Source organism: Perna viridis, chromosome 5 (genome assembly GCF_037379345.1).
Source record: "Perna viridis isolate PV_CMFRI_1.1 ecotype Kerala chromosome 5, ASM3737934v1, whole genome shotgun sequence".
NCBI lineage: Eukaryota > Metazoa > Mollusca > Bivalvia > Mytilida > Mytilidae > Perna > Perna viridis.
Genome location: NC_142449.1, coordinates 49,669,984 through 49,686,680, shown reverse-complemented (window position 1 = coordinate 49,686,680; position 16,697 = coordinate 49,669,984). Strand labels below are relative to the sequence as shown.

Sequence of the window (16,697 nt, the reverse complement as noted above, 5' to 3'; positions counted from 1 at the left end):
GCAACTCAGCGAGTGTTTCTAGAAAAGCAGAGGACGCTTACCCTACCGGTGCACCGGGTCCATGTTCCCAGTTTTTAGTGGAGTCCGAGTTACTCATTTGCTTTTATTACTTTGTATGTATGATTTTATTTACCATATTTTCTAATTGTTACCCTTGTAATATCTTATTTTTGATTTTCGATTATACTTATTTTTTCTTTGAACTTTGATTTTGATGTACATGTGTCTGAATCTGTTTATGGTTTTGTATTTTTTGTTGATATTTACTCATATGAAATATTACAGTAGTAATTCATCTTGGAAAACGATGTTTTTTTTATTAAATAAACACATTTATAACATTTATGTACATTAATCAATTTTCGAATTTATTCATATACATAATCATGTCTTACATAAATAGTATTTTAGGTAGAATTACTACAATCATAAGCGCGAAATGTATTCCTATCTCAATATTAAGTGTAATTAATGCATGGCGTGATGACAAAATAGCAATAGAAAAGAGCGAAATTACCATTAATATTCTATATTCGAGAACTCAATTTACCATGAGTTAACTTAGCAGAAAATGAAAGTCACGAGCTTTCCAAATAAAAAAAGGTGTATTCTTGTGAAACAAATGAACCAATGGAAAGACTTGAATATTCTATTATTGTCTGCTCAAGGCTTGTTTGTAAGTTTAGTTTTATGTACAGAATCATATAAAATTTAGATATTGACAATGGTAGGGGCAATTGAGGGTTGGCGTCTTATAATGCACATGCAAGTAATCATAAAAAAATAAATTGTAAACAAATAAGTTGATTTTAATACTTCAATATGATAACTGTCAACTTTGTGTTCCGTTTTCTCTGTCTGAATATTTATGTTCTCAGATTTCCTTGTTTGACGCACTTCCGGTTACGCCAGACAACTTAAAGTGCATGAAGTGACCTTTACATTGTGGGCGTTCAAAATTTGCTGGTGGGAAAAAGTAAGTGCTTTTGTTTGTACATATAGTATATTAAATTCTGACATTCTAATCTATAGCTAATTAGTTGAGTGTTAAAAGTTTGAAAAAGATGGGAAATTATTTATCAATAACATTCGGAATGAAAATTAATTTTTAAAAATGCATACTAACTTTATATATGTATATTTCGAATTAAGTATACCAATTACTTCTATGTAATTATAATATTTTAACATAATACCAAATGTTTGTTTTAAAGGCTTTCAGTTGGCTCATCTAAATATGTAAATTATACGTCTCTTCTTTGAATAGATCACAATGTTTCACATAAATGTATCACCATTGTTCAATAATATGCATGTATTAACAATTTAAATCAATTATAAGTTTAATTCAAATTAAATAAATTTCTTACTTCGCACTTCAAACTAAATTTCTTAATTTTGCATTTTTAAAAATGTAAAATCCTTGTGTAAATATGTCTTACTATTCGAAATTATGGCATTTGGATATCAGAAATAATAAACACCGAATAAACAAAATGTTAAAATTAGCCAACAAAAATACAGATAAGCTAATAAGCGAATTGAGATACCGAATAAAAAGCTTCTAGGTGTTTTGAACGGTTATGAGAGTCTGTAACTGGTATAATTTTTAAAATCAATTATATTTGAAGTTTCAAACTACGAAAAGTGTATCTTGTCGATAAAAAAAATTCATGTATTATTCTGTAAATGAAAATTGTGAATTGCTTGACATTACAAACGGAACAAAAATGTATCAAAAACCGTTGATAGGCTATTAAAGATATCTTCGATTCCCCACAAAACACACACACACACACACACACAACTAGAATTTAACTGTATCAAACACCAAATTTAATAAAGATTGTAACTAACATTTCCCCCAAAAGTGACGTGGTTTTAATACAAATTGTAGGAATATTAAGTAATATTTTTTTTCTCTTGATCAGTTCTAAATGAAGAATTATATATGAAAAGTACGAGCATGAGTCTTAAGACCACTATGAGTATGTCTTAAAGAGGTTCTAAGTATGTAAACTACTTTATTTTACTGTTTCTATACTACATGAATGTTTTGAGGCTATTTTAATATGTGTAATATTAAGCGTTTGCACGAGAATCATTTAGCAGACTTTCTGTTTTCATCTTTCAGTAGAGTTCGTTGTTTTGCTTTTTAAAACCAAAGAGTGATTTTAATGCCATCTTATTTAAACTGAACTACGCAAATCAGATTTAATATTAAAGGTTGAGGGAAAATAAGAGACCATTTTAATTAAACAATGTACAGTAAGTAATACGTGGTATGATCGTGTTTTTTTCGCATTGTATTAATAATTTTCTTTTAGAATCTAGTTAACTATTTTGCGTTATTTCATTATTTGCATTTATTTATATAGGTACCTGCTTAATATTCATATACTTCATTATTGTTGATTGCATTCAACATGGTATGATGCGTCAAAGTATAGTGACGGCAATCTATTAGGACATACATTAATATTCTTTCGAAAACATATTTTACGGTATAATATAGGTATTAGGATTATCATTAGGAAAATTGCCTGACGACATTCATAAAATACATTTGATATTGATAATTTGCAGACTATTTGCAAATATTTCTCAAATGTTTAGGCTCATATGGCTATATATGGATCTGTTATTCACCCCAAAAATAACTGGACTGAATCTAAGCTGAGGTCTATTGATTTATATTGGAGTGACCACCCAGTCCATATAATGCAATTTGGTCCGAAGAATCATAACTTTTTGCTATATCATAAATTTGAAATGTAGATTACTCAGGGGGTTTCCTGTGAAGCGTACATCATTTTTTTTTAAATTATGACATAATTTTTTTAAATTGTAAGCGAGAGGGTCCAAGTAACTTATTTGGACCGGAAGAAATTCAAATGCAAATCTTAATTTATAACATCATCATTTTGTACCTCCTTTTTCTGTGGAAACTTTAGTATTCCTAATATCTCTAGAAAATGTAAAGGAAGATATGAACAATGTATTGAATTTGTCAATAAATTCATGTCTTTCTATTGATATTAAACGTATTTTTACAATATGTCTACTTGATGCAGGTAAGTTTGATTGTACGTTCATTTCTGTATTTGAATTCATAATAAAACAATATAAGTTAAAGATGTATTACATGTATTTTCGTGGTACTACATATAGATACTTAAAAAGGAAGAGAAGTTCGAATTAACGAGAAATACCGATAGCGGTTTAATTTTAAAAAAAAAGATATAAGTTGTAACTTGGCTTATTTACCCGCACATGTGAATAATAAACAAGTGCAAAATAGCCACATTAAAAATATTATAAAGTAACTTATTTTAAAATAATACAAACAAAACTCGGTAACAAAAAGAGAAGGTGAGATCTATTTTTTTGGTCTAACTTCTTTCATAGGCGCGAATAGCACTAGACAAGGGATAAAACTTCTTAACAGAAATGTTTCAAATTGAGATTAAAGAAAAGATTAATATTAATTTAAGGCTCTTTCAAACTTAGGACAATATAATTATTTAGATCATCCTTAGACGTTCCATAGTCCTTACGGACTATCAGGCATGACGAGACGTATCACCAAAACCTCTTATACTTCCCTAAGGCACTTCTAAAAACTAAAGACGGTGTCGTCTCACAGTGTATATCGGAGGGGGCATATGAGGATTCTGGCAAAGATGTAATAATTATTAACAACCATAGCAAATTAAAAGTAATAACAAGAATATACTGAATCGCTAGATAAAACCTACAGATACTGGTCAAAAGGAATACAACAAAATATTGGTAATTTGTAAAAACGTAAGTTATAATTACAATTGTTAACTTGTACTTTGATATCATTAAAATTAAGTTTTAAGTTATGTTGCATCAATTATTCTGATCACCAATATATGATTGGCATTTCGTGCAATAAATAAGAGAACAATTAATATTTCCAATATAAAGTTTACGAAATATCATATAAATACCTTTGAATCGAAACAGTTTGTTTCCACTTTCATCACTGGTTTGGAACAACAAATGTACAAATGCATAGAAATGTTTTGATGATATCGTTTTCATTTTTTTAAATATGAGTACAAAGGGAGATAAGTGATCAAACAAGAAAAAAAAACAAATAGTGGAGATGAATTAAATGTTAACTTTAAGAAAAAACGAAAGAAATTATTGTTTGACGGAGTTAAGACTATTCCTTGATTAAGCCTATTAAATTAAGTTCAAACTGCTAACTTATCCTTTTTTTATTATTATATAATAACTTTCCCGTAGGTCGAGATCCTTTAGAGAACACAAATAAGGACTATAATATATCTTGTAATGATGTAAGTATGTGCGTTGAACGTTCAATCGGGAAACATTCCGAGCCCAGAAAATAAAAAAAAAATAAACAAAAAGAAATTATGGTTTGACGGAGTAAGGACTAATCCTTGATTAGGCCTATTCAATTTAGGTTCAAATTGTCAACTTATCCTTTAAATCCCTTTCGATAGCACGATCTGATACCAAATGAGTCCATTTGTGGACTAGAGAGATGCATTTCAAGACAACACTCCTGTGTATTTGTAACGGGTGTGTAGCTATATATATCTTCCCACTAATGGAAAACACGGGAATATTGTTATTGAAACTGCCCCAAATTGGTTGTGAGACATACATGTAATTTAGGACTAATTCAATGACCAAGTTAATAAGGGTTGAGGTTACATCTCAGAATATATATATATATATATATATATATATATATGTTTATATATATATATATATATATATATATATATATATATATATGTGTGTGTGTGTGTGTGTGTGTGTGTGTGTGTGTGTGTGCGCTGCTACGACCTGGGCAAAGATATTCACATTATTTTAACAAATAAAAATCATTTTTCAACATTCACATGATATCAATAGAATATAATACGAAATGATATTATACTTGAATGTTTCCAATATTAATTATTATTATCACTATACTGAATGTACCAATATTAAAATGTACCTACAAAAGTTGTTGTCTGACAATTTTCATATTATGACATGAATTTAAATTTAAAAGAGGTGAATAAAAAAGTTTTGAATGATTGAGAACTATTGAGACTATTATACACGTAGTAAATTTTGTGGTTGTTGATTTTAGCGGATTTTCTCAAGTGAACATATTCGCTGGTATCAATTTTTCGCGATTAAAAAAATTAGAGCTATATATTATTAAAAATCAATTTCGCTTGTACTATTTTTTCGAGGTTTTCTGTCCACCGCAAAACAGAAAATTAAAACACTGTGAAACACACCATCAGGTGTCATAACGTTAGGACCATATGCAACTCATCCTCATTTAACACGACTTAGGATAAACAATATATTCTCATAATATCTAATGACATTCCCGTAGGTTGAGATCCTTTCGATAATACAAAACGGACTGTAATGTATATTGTAATGATGTAAGTACGTGTGTTGAACGCTTAACCTGGAAACACCATGAACCCAGAAAGAAATGAACATTTAAATTCGGAACATATATTGCCTTAATGTTTAATTGGGTTTCCTACTATTGTTGTCGGGGTCTTTCATAGATTGTTTACATTTGTTGAAGTCCTTATGCGACTATTGAAGGTATTTAATGTTTTGGGTGTACCATTAATATCTACGCTTGTGCATTTGTTGTGGTTTCATTTTACCCGTTTTTTTTATTTAACACCTAAATACACACACACACACACAAAATTATGAACTTAATTGACATATAGACTCCAGTACGGTACTCTGATTTGTTAGAGCTAAATACATTACATTAATCTTAGGCGCCATTAATGCATCACCTATATGTGTGATTTAGATATCAAGATAAAAAACAACTCTTAGAAAAACTCATAGAATTAACTTTGTATAATTTCTTTTATCTATGAAAAATCATACAATTAAAAAATAATGTTATTTATGTCTTTCAAGTGACCAGTCCAAACTTTTAGTTTATACAACAGATATTGGAGAAAAAATGAAATGTTTTCATCATGAACTCGTGGATCGTTACGGTGTATCTATCTGAGCCATGAAAACTGATTTGTTCAACGTGTCATAGTTTTCCTTTCCTCTTTCGTCTAACCCGGACTTGACTTTTTATGACCAACTCGACGGGTGCATTTAGAAAAGCACGTGCACCTGATCCATGCTTCCAGTTTTTTGTGGAGTCCGTGTTGCTCATTTGCTTTTGTTGCTTTGTATGTATGATTTTAGTTTCTTATGTTCTTTGTTGTGTTTGTTTTCCATGTTTGGTCTTTGTCCCTGGATAACATTCTTTTGATTATTGCTATAACCTGGTTCCCTTGATTACTCTTAAAAGAAGAAAGTCAAATGGGTTTTTGTCAAAGACATCAACTCTACCGAACAGTGAAAAAAATATTAAACTATCAGGGACAGTCTATGTACCTTCAATGAATGGTAATGTCTGTCAACACTTCAACTCCCCCATGAAAGGACAATTATCCCGGTTCAGCATCAGGGGCATTGCACTTGACCCTCTGTTGATTTTGAAAGTAAGAATAGTTTTGGGATGCGAGTATGATATTTTGTGTCCTAATCTTTGAATAGTTTAAATGAAAACAACCCGACAATAAAGACTTTGGGTAAAATACGTTCACCAGTCCTACAAGACTGGGGTAAAAGTAAGACACCTTAAATATACCTAACAATGCTACCAGTCCCAAAACCAAGGCCTCCGTCGTAGCCTTGATGTATTTTGATTTATGGGTAATGATAAATATAAATATAAAGCAACACACCAAATTTCAATCAATCCGTCTATTGAAAACCGCGATTTTTTAAAAGAAATTCTCCTCTATTATATAGTGAAAAATGGCAGGGTCCCACGAAACAGGAAGCATTATATATTCGTACAGCATCCAAAGTCACCAACTATGTATGTCCCATCTATTTAAAGACCCACACCAAATCTGTATTCAATCCATTAAATGGGAACCTAGATTAAATAACAGACAGGCAACGTAAATCCAATATACAATTCACTCGTTGAGTGTGGGTATAACAAGAAATATTACTTTACATAATAGGTATCTGGTAAGAGGAAAAGACTTGGGCGATGTTAATGTTCCAGATCGTTGCAGCTAGTGTAGTTAAAAAGCCAATTTTCCTTATGGTGTATCCATCTGCACAAAGAGAATCGATTTCTTCACCGTGTTCCTTTCATCATTCCGTCTATTTTATAAGGAACCTGGTCTTACAGTTGTTAGTTGAGTACGGGTTGATCATTTACTTTTCTACTTTTGTGCATGTTATTGGTTATGTCATTTTCTTTCTTTGTGTGTCTTTTGTCCTTGTGTAGTCATTATCCTTTGAATCCTTGCTCTCTTCATTTCCCTTTCATCAAATTACAACCGATATGAACTTGACACTAAGCAGGAACTTACATTCGCAAAAGTCACAAGTTCTGTTTCTGCGTCTGATGTACATAATTATCTCTAGACACTCAAAACAACCCTTTCATAAATTTTGATTAAATGGTCATGTAGGAGACAGGTGAATGATATTGTCCGATGTTTGCTTTGAATACGGTACTGTCCGAGAAACTTGAAAGACTGTCTACAGAGACAAATTAATGAGAAAATATCATTTTCACCTGTTTGTATACTGTCGACAGGAACTTAATCTCTCTCTTTTGGAAAGTTCTCTGCAACATAACACAAAACTGAAGTAGGAAAAATCGAGTATGTACATGGTAAAACAAATGTGGAGGAAAACGCCTGGCTGACCCACGTTAGGTACACATTTGCTTTTGGATCAAACATTTAAATTAAGCATGTGGTGTAGCACAAAAATGGTAACATTTATGTCTCGTTTAGTCTGTATAATTATTTATGTCGTCTGTGATGACCTCATCATGTGATACGTTTGGTATTTTTAGAAATTCTAGACAGACTAATGAGGCAATCCTGACCCAGGACCAAAGTTGGTGTTTGGAAATGAATGAGTAATTTGGAATGTTTATGACGCTACATTAGAAGTAGGTGAATTTTAAATATTTGTTTCATTTCAAATCAACCTTTCTTTTTTCAACGGTGTTTCTTGTTATTGAACGATCCTTTTCCCTAGTGTAGACCTTTAACAGATCATAAAATTGATATTGTCAATTGAGCACTAGTATGTAAAAAATTAAATTAAAACCAAAAAAAATGTAAAAAGCTGAGTATTTTTTTTAACTAATGAGTAGTTCACCATATTTGCTTGATCAGATTTAAACCTACTTGCAACCGATTTGCCTTGATTAATTGTCCAAGGTCTTGACGTGTTTTCTATATGGGCCTATTTATTTTGACGATGTTTGTCTTTTTGTGTTCTTCTTTTTTTTTCAAAAATAAGGTTTTCTTTTATGTTTGTCATAGCTTGATTAATTATTTTACATTGGTCAATAATGTAAATTTACCAACATACAATGAAATAAAACACCAATTACCAGATTACCGATTTTCTAAATGTGAATCTTTGAGACACGAAACGCATAAAACTGACTTAGACAGGATACAGAGAAAGAGGTTTGATACTTACCATGTTACCTTATTCATAAAAGAATTTTCTCATTTCACATCATCAATTCGAGACTATTTCATGGACAATGTTTTGTGCATTGCAATAAATGAATAACAAACACAAAGAGCCATACTGGGCATGTGATTCAGGTGTAACCATCTCCTATTTTACTTCTATTCATTTTTCTTTTGGAAATACCATCACCATCATTATTACTTCCAAATATTTCCATCTTATATGCGTTATTATTAATCATTAGTATATGTTCTGATAAAGTGTAATCAAGAGAACAAAGATTCTAGCGGAAATAAAAGAAATGTAATCCAGGGACAAAGATCAGACATGGAAAACAGACATTTTTTACATATGATTCGATTTCTGTTTAAGTTTTATAGACTTCTTATTGTTACTCTCTTTTTTTTAGCGTTCAAACGATTCTATCCCTAGTTTTCTGTTCTACAGAACGTATACATTATCGTTAGCGAGGTATATTTAATGTAAAGATAAAATTGTTTCAAGATATTGGGAAGACGACGTTCGTTACATGGTGGTTCATAATGGCTTTTGGTACACTTGGCTTCAGCACTATCTTAAACCATTAAAATTACGCCTATAATAAAAAGAAATTCTTCACTATGAAAAAAATATCATCTTTATATCTTAAAACTGGCATTTGACACGTCTCATCTATCCAATGCTATGCTAAATCTCAGTGATTTTAATTGGTAGTTTTTCTCTGAACAAGTTGGTCCCCTACATTGAATAAGATATTGTGTACTTTGTACTTGACGTTTTACATTATTAAGATAATAGATGTGGTTTGTGGTGGAGCTCATATAGAATCTTCATGAATAATTAAAATACAACTAATATATACCGTGTGCCGAAGTTGTTTGCTTCGGTCAATCCACAAAAATCTTTCAACAAAACGTTAATTATATTAATATACGAGAGAATGACACCCACGGTTAGAAAGCGGTTTATAGTAGGTAGTAAGAGTCTTATTCGCTATTAGAATTTAAATGCGACAGAATTTGACAGCCACTGTTATCATATTTTCTCAGCGTGTTTCATTTGGAAGATTTAATTCGTTTTACACATTTACAGTGAAAAGAAAACTGGAAATACTAATTGTATTAATGTATTGAAAACAAATTTTTGTATGTATCATTTTCGGAGAATTAGATCTTAAGAGACATATATAATTTACGGACCGTGAAATTTTCATTTAAACAATATAGATTGGAAAGTTTGATGCAAATTCATAAAAAGCCTCCCACATAAAGGAAAGCAAAATATTTCTGAAAATATTTCGAAAAAAAATGAGATCTATCAATTGGCAAATAACAGCCAGCAACTTAAGATTCTGTGACCCAACTTAAGATCAAGAAAGAGGACAAACCAAATTTTCTCGGTTTTTTGTTCTTATCTGATCGATTGAGGATCTTGCTCAGACAAAAAAACCCAAAACATTTTGGTACTAAGTTTCGCTACTGATTATGAACTTCACAAATATATGTAGTAAAGTTTTAGATATACTTTTCATTTTAGAAATGTGATTAATTAGTTAATATCCTTTAAAATGCTGTATCTGCAAAATATAATTTGAACGAAAACAAGGGAAATCACTGAGAGCGATGCACAATACTCGGTAGTCAAATTAAAGCAATGAAACATAGAAAAGAGTAACCAATTGAACCAACGTTATAGCGGTAATCAAAAGAATGCCATCCAGGGACAAAGACCAGACATGGAAAACAGACATACACAAAAAATAACACAAAGTAACTAAAATCATACACACAAAGAAACAGAAGCAAATGAGCAACTCGGAATCCACTAAAAACTGGGAGCATTGACCAAGTGCACCGATAGAGTAAACATCCTCTGCTTTTCTAGAAACACCCGACGAGTTGCTCATAAAAAAATAAGTCCGGGGTAGGAAAATTATGACTCGTTGAATGAATCAGTTTTCATGGCGCAGATGAATACACCATAACGATCAAGGAGTTCATGATGACGACCATAAAACTTTTGTAGTGATGACTTCAATCTTGTAGCAACATAACCCTGTTCCAGAAGCCTATTTGTTAGAATTGTAGCGCGATACAAAACGTCTGCGTAGTTTTGGCAAGCTCTGGCATAAGGTATGAGTTGTGATATGAACACTCCATACGCAGGTGCTGAAGGGATATTGCCACAGATGAAAGGAAAGTTGACAATTCTGAATGAAAAGTCATCACGTTTGTCGTAAAGTTGGTCAATTGTTTTCCTTTACCATCGATTTCCAAGTGTTGGTCAAAATACGAAGCTGACTTTACAGTGTCTGTAGTATCCTTTATGTTGGGGCAGATGCGATTTATCAAATCCACAAAATTAGGATTGTTTAAAGATAATACGTCATATATATAGAGGAAACTGAGATTAAAGGATCTAGCTAAACGATGTTCTTTCTTTCGGATCACATCAACTAAAGTCTACCTCATAAGAGTGAAGAAATAGGTCAGCAAGTAGAAGAGCACAATTTGTTCCCATTGGAATGCCGACCGTTTGTTGATAAACGCGTCCACCACACTGGACAAATATGTTGTCGATTAAAAATTCCAGCATTTTGTAAACATCTTCTTCTGTATATTTGGAAGATGATTTGGAGTTATTTCTTACAAGGTATGAGGAATCTCTACCAAGAACTATATATTTGGATATAGATGTACCAACGATGTATACTATTTTTAAGTCTGGATTTTAACTGAGTATGGGGAATAGAAGTAAATGGTGTTGAAAAATCATAGGTTTCAATGCTATTATATTCTGATAATAGTCTTGAACTGATTGTCTCCAAAAGATCTTAGGAATTTTTCAGGATCCACATTGAATTAATACCACTACGTTAGTAACAAAAACAAGTAATAAAACAAAATACTTATCAAAAGAAACTATATAAAAATAATTTAGCATTTAGGACATATACATACGAGCTCACACCGACTTGTGCACGTTCAATTCAGTAGTCTATGGAAGAATCGGGCAAAAAAATCGCATCCTGACAATTTATGGGCATGATGTATGTTTGGATGACATTATGACTTACGATGTTTAAATGCACCTCTGTGATACTGTATATGTTACTATGATATAGCTTTAAGTAGGATGATAAATCTTGTGTACGTATGTGAATGGGAATAAAATAGCTTTCTGTTTCGGATGAAGGGATAAACATGTTGACCGATGGTGACTCTTTCTACATTTAGAACTATGTATGGGAACAAGGTAATGGTGTATTTTGGGGAAAATGTATTGTTGTTTGTTTTCCTGATTGAACTTTCAGTTCTTTGTGTCATGCGACTTAGTTTTTTTTCTGTTTTCCTCTTGATTTCCCCTCTTAGTGTTCTTGGCATTACAATGTCTATCGATTTCACCTCTGTGCTCTGGGTGTTGCTATGTCTATCAATTTCCCCTTTTTTCTGCAGTTTTATGTCTATAGCTTTCTCTTCTTGGTTTTATTGGCATTGCTGTGTCTGTCGATTTCCCTTTCTGGCGTTCTCTGCATCTCTGTGTCTATCGATTCCCCCTCCTCTTGGTGTTCTCTGCATAACTGTGTCTATCGATTTCTCTTTGTGTTCTGGGCGTTGCTGTGTCTATCGATTTCACCTTTTTGTGTCCTCCACATTGCTTTGTCTATCGATTTCTCCTCTTGGTTTTCTGGACATTGCAGTGTCTATCGATGCCCCTATTGGTGATCTCCTCCGCATTCCTGTGTCTATCTAATTCTCCTCTTGGTGATCTCTGCATGATTGTGTCTATCGATTTCCCTTTATGCTGCTACTTTGTCTTACTAAATCTCAGTTCAAATGACAACATTGAACATTTTCAAGTAAGTTATCAAATATCTCGACCCAGTTGAAGAGCTTTGTGGACGACCAAAAACTGATTTATATATATATATTTTTTTCCTTTTTCTATCTTTCTGATAAATATATTAGAAATGTGAGTTTAAATATTTCATATAACTGATTTGTTATGATTTGGTGGCCAGCTGATTGGACTCTCAGCATGCATATTTGACACAATTATAGAGTTGATATATCATGGACATGGATGCTGTGAAAAAATATGATTATAATTTACATGACTTCTAAAGTAAAGAACATCCAAGAAAAGCTAAGGTTGAGTGCATTACCCAGATTATGGTATTTTCAGCAATGGACGTCCTGGCAAAGTGAGCTTTAAATTCATTCGAACTAGAAGACATGCACTTTTGATAAAATTCTAACATCAAAGGAAGCTGCAGTAAACCATGTACATGTCGCTTTACTTATTACTTTGAAATTGTTTTTGCTTGGAAAAAAAGTTTGGGGTACCTTTCATCTATGAAGATTTAATGACAATTTTCAAAAAAAATAAATACATACGTAGCATACATATTTAAGTCGCTTGTAGGCACAAAACATTTATCCATTCAGAATTCACAAATTGCAGAGAAATTAGCTGTATGTGTTAATACTGGATAGTAATTATTCAGCTGTTTTTACATCAAATTTTTGATTTGCCCAGAGTTTAATGTATCATAAATTTTCACAAACGAGAGCTATAGGGTTCACCCATAAGTCCAAAAACAGTTTTGTTTAAGCAAGTTTTACTGTACAGTGTAAGTTAGAAATACACTTGTGCTACAGAATGCAGACTAAAAAGCTTTATAGTTTAACAGCACTTTTGAATTAGATTAATTAGATATTACGTTCATATACGATATCATATACATGTAAGACAGAACTTTCAGTAAACACGCTACAGAAAACTAAGTAACAATTGTGTCTTGTGTTGTCTGTCTGATTATTAATGAACCTCTGATGTCATGCTGGCGGAATTTCTGGTTTTGCAAGTTAAACAAATTCGAACAAGGACACATGTTTACCCTTTAGTTACAGGAATTGGATAACAATTCTACGGACAGGCTCATTTCTGTAACTGTTTTTAGAAATGGGAATATAAAGTTAATATTTTCTTACAAATGTGGAGTTGAAAAGTGCATATTGTCGGATAATTTACCAAGTAAGTTTCTATCGTCGCATGAACCGTTGGTAGGGAATGTTGTTCCGAATGGTTTGAATCTAAATTGGTGAAACTCAAAGGCAACTTTGGAAACACATTTTAGATAGAAAAAACAACTGGCTAAGTATGTTTTTGGCAAAAATGAATATATTTGAAATTATCTAAATTCTGTAATACTTCAAATTAGTTTCAATACTTTATAAAATAAAATATCGTATCTTATATGCAATTGAAGTGGAAGATTACACCAAACTTTGAATTAGTAACACCTTTAATATATATTTACAATATCATAACGCTCTGTTCATCACCTTTGTTTGCTTAAGCTTTGTCTTGTTTCGAGATCTTCTATTTTAACTGTTTATTTTGAAAACAAAATTCTAGTTCCAGAGGTATGGTAACAACAAGGCTAAACTATATAAATCCTAGGTCGATAATGTACTTTGTACTATCATTTGTGACACAACGTTAAAAACACTATTTCCATTTAGCTTTTAAGAAACCAGGATACATTGTTTGATATTTCTCGAAATCAGAACATTTTTAAAAATTTTTAAAACTTTATTTTTTGTTCAGGATTTTATATCTTATAAAGGCTATCATTTCTTGGCCGATAATAAAATAGAAACTGACTATACAATTGAAGGTAGTTTTTGATTCAATTTTATTCAATATATCTTTTTTATTTATTAGGCACAACAAAGAAAGTCGTTAAAGTATCGATCATTTTTGATACACTTCATTTCACATGTTTCTAAATAGAGAAATGTAAACTTAGACACATCAACATAAGTACTGATACAAATAAAACAAGAATAAAATATAAACATTAAAACATCATATTTTATGAAATATCTGTAAATTAACGAAAAGAAAGCAATCATATAGAAGTTGCAAATTTCGGTATCATGTATACGTGTTTTCAGGAGAAATATCACACCAGCAGCAATATTACCAAAAGGTCAAGATTAAAAAATAAATTGTTTCCAAGAAGTTCCCAAAACAACAAATTATCGAAATTGGAAGTCAAATCCAGCATCAATAAATTCTACTGAATTATATAGAAGGAGGTACATTATTGTTACCCTTTATATTTTTGATACAAGGGATGAAGCCTTGGTGTTCAGGTGTTTCGAAATGCAAATTTCGGTAAATAATATACGATGTACGATATTTTTTTCGTGGTCAGACAAGTCTGACTACCCCTTTTCAAAAATGAGTAAAATCATTTCCTCTAAAATTTTTATAAAACCGTTTTTACAATAGGATCATTCACAAGTAGTCATAAGATAAGTTTGATTCGCAAAGGAAACCCCATCTGAAATCCCTAAGGAATTCCGGTCAAAATCGTCTGAAATCACTTTTAAATCTATGTGAAGAAATATACCTAACCGTATTGGGTTTTACACCCTTGTGTTATTTATGTAAATTTGAAAATGAAGTAACAATCGATTATTTTTTTTCTATTTACGGTAATGAACAACAGTGTTGCTCAAAGAGAACTTCTGATTTTTTTTTATATATAAAAGAGTAATCAAGGGAACCAAGGTTATAAGATGGCTTAGTTTGACAAGATTATTTTATTTTATTATTATTATTTTATTATTATCCATCAGCACCATGAAAACTGATTTATTCAACGGGTCATAGTTTTCCTTTCCTCGTTTGTCTACCCCGGACTTGACTTTTTATGAGTAACTCGGCGGATGTTTCTAGAAAAGCAGAGGATGCTTACCCTACCGGTGCACCTGGTCCATGCTCCCAGTTTTTAGTGGAGTCCGAGTTGCTCATTTACTTTTGTTACTTTGTATGTATGATTTTAGTTACTTTATGTTCTTTGTTGTGTATGTCTGTTTTCCATGTCTGGTCTTTGTCTGGTCTTTGTCCCTGGAATACATTCTTTTGATTACCGCTAGAATCTTGGTTCCCTTGATTACTCTTTGACTAGTGTGCAATGGCATGAATGAGCTTGTCTGTCTTTTCTTTCCAGTTCTGGACTAGTTGTTTCTTTCCATACATGTTTTGCATTTGTATTGTAATTGAAAAAAAATATGTACATAATTTAAAAAAAAGAATGGTCAGCTAGGTATTCGAGAGGTATATAATTACTCTACAACTGGGCAGTGTCGAAATTTGTTTCGACACTGCCCAGTTGTATAGTAATTGTATAACTTTATATTATTGGATCAACGGTTTATCAATATCATACTTGTAGTTTTATCACTTGTATAGCTCGAACGTTGTGTTTAGTAAAACGGTTAACAGTTCGAATTATCAAACAAATACTTTAAAGTGTCCAACAAAAATGTTTGAAATCAGGAAAGCTATCTGGCCAGGCCCGTTAATCTTATTGTATAAACTATTGTTTATTGTCAAGCTATTGTGGAAACTTTATTTGGATGATTAGTCTACTTACAGAAATTGACTATGTTGTGACTGTGCTTGATGACAAAAGCTTTACATCAAGTATATATTTGAAGTTTTCATACTTAAGTCAAATGACAAGGACTTTTACTGTCTCCAGAAAACTATGGTTATCTCAAGATAGAAGGCATCGTTTCAAAAAAGAATATACAGCTATTTTTCAATAACTGGTGTGAATCTCAACCATTCAAACAGGGTTATTCTATGCGTTATAATTATCTTTAGCATTATTCTTGGATATGACTTGACTCGGTCGGTACGTATGGAAAAGGAGTAATCAAGGAAACCAAGATTATAGCGGTAATCAAAGACTAAACAAGGGAACTAAGATTCTAGTGGTAATCAAAAGAATGTAATCCAGGGACAAAGACCAGACATGGAATACAGACATACACAACAAAGAACATGAAGTAATTAAAATCATGCATACAAAGTAACAAAAGCAAATGAGCACCTCTCTAAAAACCGGAAACATGGAACAGGAACACCGGTAGGGTAAGCGTCTTCTGCTTTTCTAGAAACACCCGCCGAGTTGCTCATAAAAAGTTAAGTCTGGGGTAGACGAATGAGGAAAGGAAAACTATGTTACTTTGAACAAATCAGTTTTCATGGCGCAGATGGATACACCGTAACGATCGACGAGTTCATGATGACGACCATAACTTCTGTCC

The 16,697-nt window shown here is 31.9% G+C and overlaps 1 long non-coding RNA gene across 1 annotated transcript in view; it reads left to right on the top strand.

The window, feature by feature from the left end:
• The first annotated feature begins 675 nt into the window (after positions 1-675).
• The window catches only part of LOC148618089 (uncharacterized), a 228,617-nt gene continuing 212,595 nt past the window's right edge, over positions 676-16,697 (top strand). Inside the window, exons 1-2 of the long non-coding RNA XR_015922627.1 lie at positions 676-976; positions 7,928-8,026. This is a non-coding gene — a long non-coding RNA (uncharacterized LOC148618089). The remainder of the gene's footprint in view (positions 977-7,927; positions 8,027-16,697) is intronic.